A 5,982-nucleotide genomic window follows, 5' to 3' on the forward strand; every position below is an offset into this window, starting at 1 on the left:
CTGTCCTGTCCATGATTTTTCATGTCTAGCAGAGTTATGAATTTAAGTTCCCTGGCTGGTCTTTTGAAAGTGTTGTGCAGGTTTCCTTTGAGGATGAGGACTGATAGGTCAGATGTAGAGTGATCGCTTTGTGAAAATTGTTCACCCACAGGTGATGTGGTGTTTTTGTCTTTTATCATTTTCCTGTGTGAGTTCACTCATTCATTTGAGAGCGTAGTGATTGTCTGGTTTCAGCCACACAGTTGCTATTGGGGCATTTAGTGCACTGGATGAGGTACACCACATGTTGTATAGGGTCCGTGGATCTTGAAAGATGTTTTCGGGGAGTGTGTGTGTGTGTGGGGGGGGGGGGGGGTTGATCACTGTCGCAGTGGAGGTATGTCTACAGGTTTGCATCTGTTGTTCTGGCAAGGTCTGGTGCTGCTTGAGTTGGTGTGTCTTAGTTTGTGGGGAGCTTGCTGATGGTGATGAACTTGGAGAGGCTGGGAAGTTGTTTGAAGGCCAGAAGAGGTGGTTCAGGAAAGATTTCTTTCAGGATGGGATCCTCACCGAGTATGCGTTGTAGCTGATTAATCAGCTCCCTGTATCGGCTCCAGTGTGGGGTGGTAGTTGACAACTAGGGGTGCGCAGTCATAGAGGGTTTATTTCAGTACTAAAAAAGCCTCTCTTGGGGTATTTCGGTAGCCCATTCCATCATATGATCTACTTCTCTGGCCTTCAAATATGTTCAGGGCTCTTATAAAGAAGATGGTGATCAATTGTTCTCCAAGTCCACTGAAGGTAGGACAAGAAAAATGGGCTTAATCTGCAGCAAGATAGATTTAGGTTAGATATTCAGAGAAGCTTTCTAACTATAAGGATAGGTAAGCTCTGGAATAGTCTTCCAAGGGAGGTTGTGGAATCCCCATCATTGGAGGTTTTTAAGAACAAGTTAGACAAACACCTGTCAGGGATGGTCTAAGTGTACTTGGTCCTCCCTCAACACAGGGATCTGGCTTGGATGATCTCTCGAGGTCTCTTCCAGCCCTAAATTTCTATGATTCTATGATTCTGTGTTTATTTCAAAATTTAATACCTTGCATTTAGAGGAAGATATTTTCTGAGAAACCTGCAAGATATTTCAGCATGTATTGCCAGATTATATCTATTTCAGACAGTAGTTAAGAACTGAAAAGACTGTAAAGCTGGCAGCTATTTTTGAGAGAAAAGCTGGGTGAGGTAAATGGACCAACATGTATGGGTGAGAGAGACAATCTTTTATTTGTACCCATAAAGATTCCACTGAATGGGCCTTTCCTCTCTACTCCAAGCTGTTATGTCATTAGATAACAGTGTAACCGATCTGCCAGTCAGAGTTGGCAGTAAAAAGGGCCGGGTTCAGTATCTAGGGGTTCCTTTTCAACAATGCAACATGAAACTGACTGGAGCCCCCACCCAGTGACCTGGGACAATTACACACCACCCCCTGGGAACCTCTAAGAGGCAATACTTCCTCTCACACACGCACAGAGTCTGAGTGTAGCAAAGAAGCTTTTAATAAAAGGAGGGAAGTAACTTGGCTTTAATTTGGGAAAACACCGCTTACAGGATTCATAAACATAAACCATGAGCAAAAGACCCCACCCCCAAGTAAGTTGGGCAGTGTCCTTTTCCCTCCGGTTCTTAAGTCCAACAACCAAAAATCCCTTTAATGTGCCCGTCCCTTCTCTGCACTCCACTCACAGTTCTTGTCCTTGATCAGGGCAGACCTGGAGTCCAGAGGTGCATCTGCAGAGTTGACCTCCCACCCGGGGTGTGGAGGGGAGAGCAAGAAGGTTCCTTACTCACTCTGTTGCCCCGGCACTCGCTCGCCATTCCTCTTCACCGACGGCCCTGCCAGTATATTAGGGTGATAAATGTTTTATAAGACTGTTAAGGTTGCAAAGTCAGGCATTCAAAATTTAGAATACCATGCAGACTCTCCATTTACCATGTTCAGTTGACTAGAAATCAAAGAAGATATGTTTATCCTGTCATGAATTGATCATTTTTTCTGTTTTGATTACATAGGTTAAGCCAGGCAGTTTGAAATAAATTGATATCTAAACTACACCTAAGAACATTCTGCGCCTGCAAGCTGTTACCATTTATCCTGTTACGTTTTCTGAGTACTCTGGGATGGTGGGGATGAGAGACATTTCATTGTGAAATATTTGAAGCAGAAACAGAGAGCCCAGACTCTTTGGTTCTAGCCTGCCTGCTAAGTTTCTCATATACCACAAGGTTTTCTCTAGCAGCTAAAGAAAATAAACTGTTAGCATCTAGTGAACCCTGACAAGAATGTGCATAAGTACGACAATTTTTTTCAATTTCTTCCTTGTTCCAATTTCTCTGCCTGGAGTGTTTGCATTCTTATTACAGACCTGCTTTTCTGCTAGCAGCTCTGTCTTTTTTCAAAGCACTGCTCTTGTATAAGTTTACAAGTCATAGTACTTCTCTGACAGGACAACTAAAGTCAAATGCAGCCTCCTGTTCCTTGTGCAAAGCTGCATGGTGCAGTCACTCAGTGTCTGAGAGGGAATGAGACTCAGACAAAGCACAATGTAGGCCTCAGAGGTATTTGAAATGAGCCCGACTCATGATGAAGGGAGATCAGGGAGAACAGTTAAATTTCAATGCGTTGTTTGACCTGAAAAGGAGAAAAACAGGCCTCGTAACAAGTAATGACCAGTTTTCTCATAGGTGGAAAAACATAAAGGAATTCATAGAAGATGATGATAGATGTTGTGAACTGGTTATAATAAAAAGGCACAAAGCTTTTGTTTTCTTTCTTTCTTTTTTTTTTAAACAGATAAAATTGAATTAAAATACCAGAGTAGAAATTCAGAGCACAAGTAATTTTGGGGGACTCTGTTGACAGAATTAGAACTATTATCTGTATTTAATAAGAAGAAGAATTTGCACTAAATTGAGCACTCTGCAGTGGAGTTTAACAGTATATTGGACTCTGTGACATGGTGATTTATATGGATCTGTATCTACGGGCCTTTGAGATAAACTAAATCCATTACATGAGCATGTCTGCAAAATCAAGACCTGTCTTTTAATGAATGTTTGTGACTTACCCCATTTCAGTGTGCTTTCAATTAGCTTTCAAATGATATGTTCATCCATGTAGTGAAAGATGCGAGGTAAAGTAAGCATAGTGCAGTGCTGTACATCAGTAGAATGGAACCAGATGAATCACCAGAAAATTACTAAATATAGATATACAAATAATGTAAAAAGACTAGCAAACTGGAGCCAAATTAGTAATTGATTGTCAAATTATAATTAGTGGTATTTAACCATTATTATTTGTATTGCAGTAGCAACCAAAATATGATGAGCACTTTTCAAACACAGAATTAGACTTTGTCTCCACCCCAAAGGAGCCACAGTCTAAAAAAGGCCAGGTGAGTACAACTGGGTGACCAGATAGCAAGTGTGAAAAATTGAGACGGGGTGGGGGGTAATAGGCACCTATAGAAGAAAAAGCCCCGAATATCGGGACTGTCCCTATAAAATTGGGACATCTGGTCACCCTAAGTACAATCTAAAAAGAGCAAAACAAAAATGAAGGGAGGAGGAAAGGGATTCAGTATGTCCAAAAATTTCAAAAGTGGTCTGAATTTTGGGTGGCCAGCTTGATTGAGACACCTTGGGCCTGATTTTCAAAAAGTGCTGAACACCCATAACTCCGGCTGTAGTCTATGGGAGCTGCAGATGTGAGCAGCACCTTTGAAAAGCAGACCCACAGTGTCTCAGTTTGGGCATCTGAAATCAGACCACTTTGGGGAGATTTTTTTCTTTCAGCTCCTGCTCTTCTTCCCCCCTCACGCAGTTTTTTTCACCATTTTTTCCACATTCTTTTTTCCTCAGAACTGCATGTTTCTTGTTTTCATAGAATTGTATAAATTACAGCTTTATTAGCAAATTAGTATTATGGGACCATAGAATTTAGAGATGGAAAAATCCTATTCGCTCATCCCTCCGCCAATACACAATTCATATTCCAGTACTTTTTTCTTACAAATTAGGGCTATCTCAAATGATGAGAATTGCACTATTTCCCTGGGGAGCCTATTCCACGGTCTGGTATGTCTCACTGTATTTTTGTCCCTGATTTTTAGTCTAAATTTCCTATTTTCTTATTCTATTTATTTATTTATTTGATTTACTTATGAAAGTACAATCAGGGAAATCTTTCTTGTATCTTTTCCATCTCTTTTGAAATCTCCTCTTAAAAGAAATATTTGTTCTTATTTATGCTTCCACGCCTGCAGGTCTTGTGTTTCAGGCATTGAACTGGAACACAGTAGATCTGGGTTCGATTGCTGGCTTTACTACGTGCTTGCTTAGATGCCCTGGGCAACTTACTTAATCCCTCTGTGCCTGAGTACTTCCTATGTCTGTCTTGTCTCCAGCTCATAAAATCTCTGGGGAAGGTTGTCCTTTAATATGTGTTTGTACATTGCCTAGCACAATGGGACTTTCATCTCAGTTGGTGACTTCTAAGCACGGCTGCACACATAACAAATCTAGTTTCTTGTTCCCACTGTTATTGATCTGAACACTTTCATGAAATCACTATACCATGTCTTTACACCAATTTGCTATAATTCATACCCTATGCTACTATCTACTGACTTTCACTGTTCAAATTTAGAAAGTATTTTGGGGTATAGTTTGGGAGAAAAGTGTTATATCCAATACAGCTGTGTTTTTATAAGCTAAAATACATTTTTTGTTGCTTTCAGTTTCACAACATCCTAGACAATCTCTTGTCTCAGAAACAATGAAGGGGGTCAAGCGAAGAGCAAGATCTGACTGGGTGGGGCATGAAAGAACAAGCAGCCTGTGCCTAAAACAGAGAACATGTATAGGTCAAGGGAGGATTCTGGAGTGTGTTCGAAGAGAAGTTTGACAGAGAAACAAAACCTGGGACACAGAATGTAAAAGGCAAAAAGAAAAGACAGAGGTGAAAATAGGCTGGGGGGCGGGGGGGGGGAATGTCTGAGGAAGTGACAGAATAGGAGACAAAGTCAGCAAAAAGGTGAGGTGGATGAACAGATTCCTGGAGATATGGTAGAATGATTGACAAGATTAGATGGATATTTTCTTCATTAAAGAATGTGACCAAAGAAAGCTTTCCATGACCTCAGTTCCATAATGTCTGTACGTTTGAGCTATGGTGAAGATTTTTGTTTTTGGGTAAAGATTACCTGCAGTATGTAGGACTTCTTGTTGTAGCTGTTGCCCCAACTCCTTCCAATCTCAGACTTGACAAATCAATACTAGAAAAAAGCAATAGATTTAAAACCAGCATCAAAGTGTCAAACTGAACAGTTTCTGTCAAATATAAGTGAAGTTATAATCAGTGGTATGAAAGGCAGTGAAATCTTATATTTGTGAAATCCAGGGTAGGACTCAAACTTTCCTGAAGGTCCCTAGGATAATTCTGGAATAGTGGAAGTGTGCTGGTTGCATGCTGCCCGTGATACTTTGTGGAAATTTTTGTAAACCTATGAGAGCCACTAAATAATCCAGAAGTCTTATTGTAATGATACAGAGGGATATGGTGTAGAGTAGGATATCTGTGTAACACAAATATGGGATCAAGTGGAATTAATTCCTTTGCCTGCCTTTGGGTTTTTATTGAAGAGATGCTAATACCACAGTATTTACACAAATGAAGGAAAAATCCCATGTGACACTTATAAAATGATTTTGCCATGCTAACTTTTAAGTTACTCACATGGGTGAGTTAGATATCCTTAAAAAGTTGTAGCCAGTGGAGGTCACATAAAGAATGTATCACTATCAAATGTGTTTATTTCTGCATATGATAGTGGGGGACATTGGGGGGAAAGGATGGATACTTCATCATATTATAAAGAATTAATTCACATACCTATCCACATACAGAATTATTAGGTTGAGTACAAAACAAAGAACATATAC

The 5,982-nt window shown here is 40.2% G+C and overlaps 1 long non-coding RNA gene across 1 annotated transcript; it reads right to left on the bottom strand.

Annotated features, from left to right (window-relative positions):
* Positions 1-422: 422 nt before the first annotated feature.
* Positions 423-5,262, bottom strand: LOC141984194 (uncharacterized). The gene is made up of 3 exons (XR_012638679.1): positions 5,244-5,262; positions 1,723-1,872; positions 423-774 (listed from the first exon to the last, which is right to left on the bottom strand). It is a non-coding gene; the product is annotated as an uncharacterized LOC141984194 (long non-coding RNA).
* Between the last annotated feature and the right edge of the window lie 720 nt (positions 5,263-5,982).

Source organism: Natator depressus, chromosome 3, assembly GCF_965152275.1.
Source record: "Natator depressus isolate rNatDep1 chromosome 3, rNatDep2.hap1, whole genome shotgun sequence".
Classification (NCBI taxonomy): Eukaryota; Metazoa; Chordata; order Testudines; family Cheloniidae; genus Natator; species Natator depressus.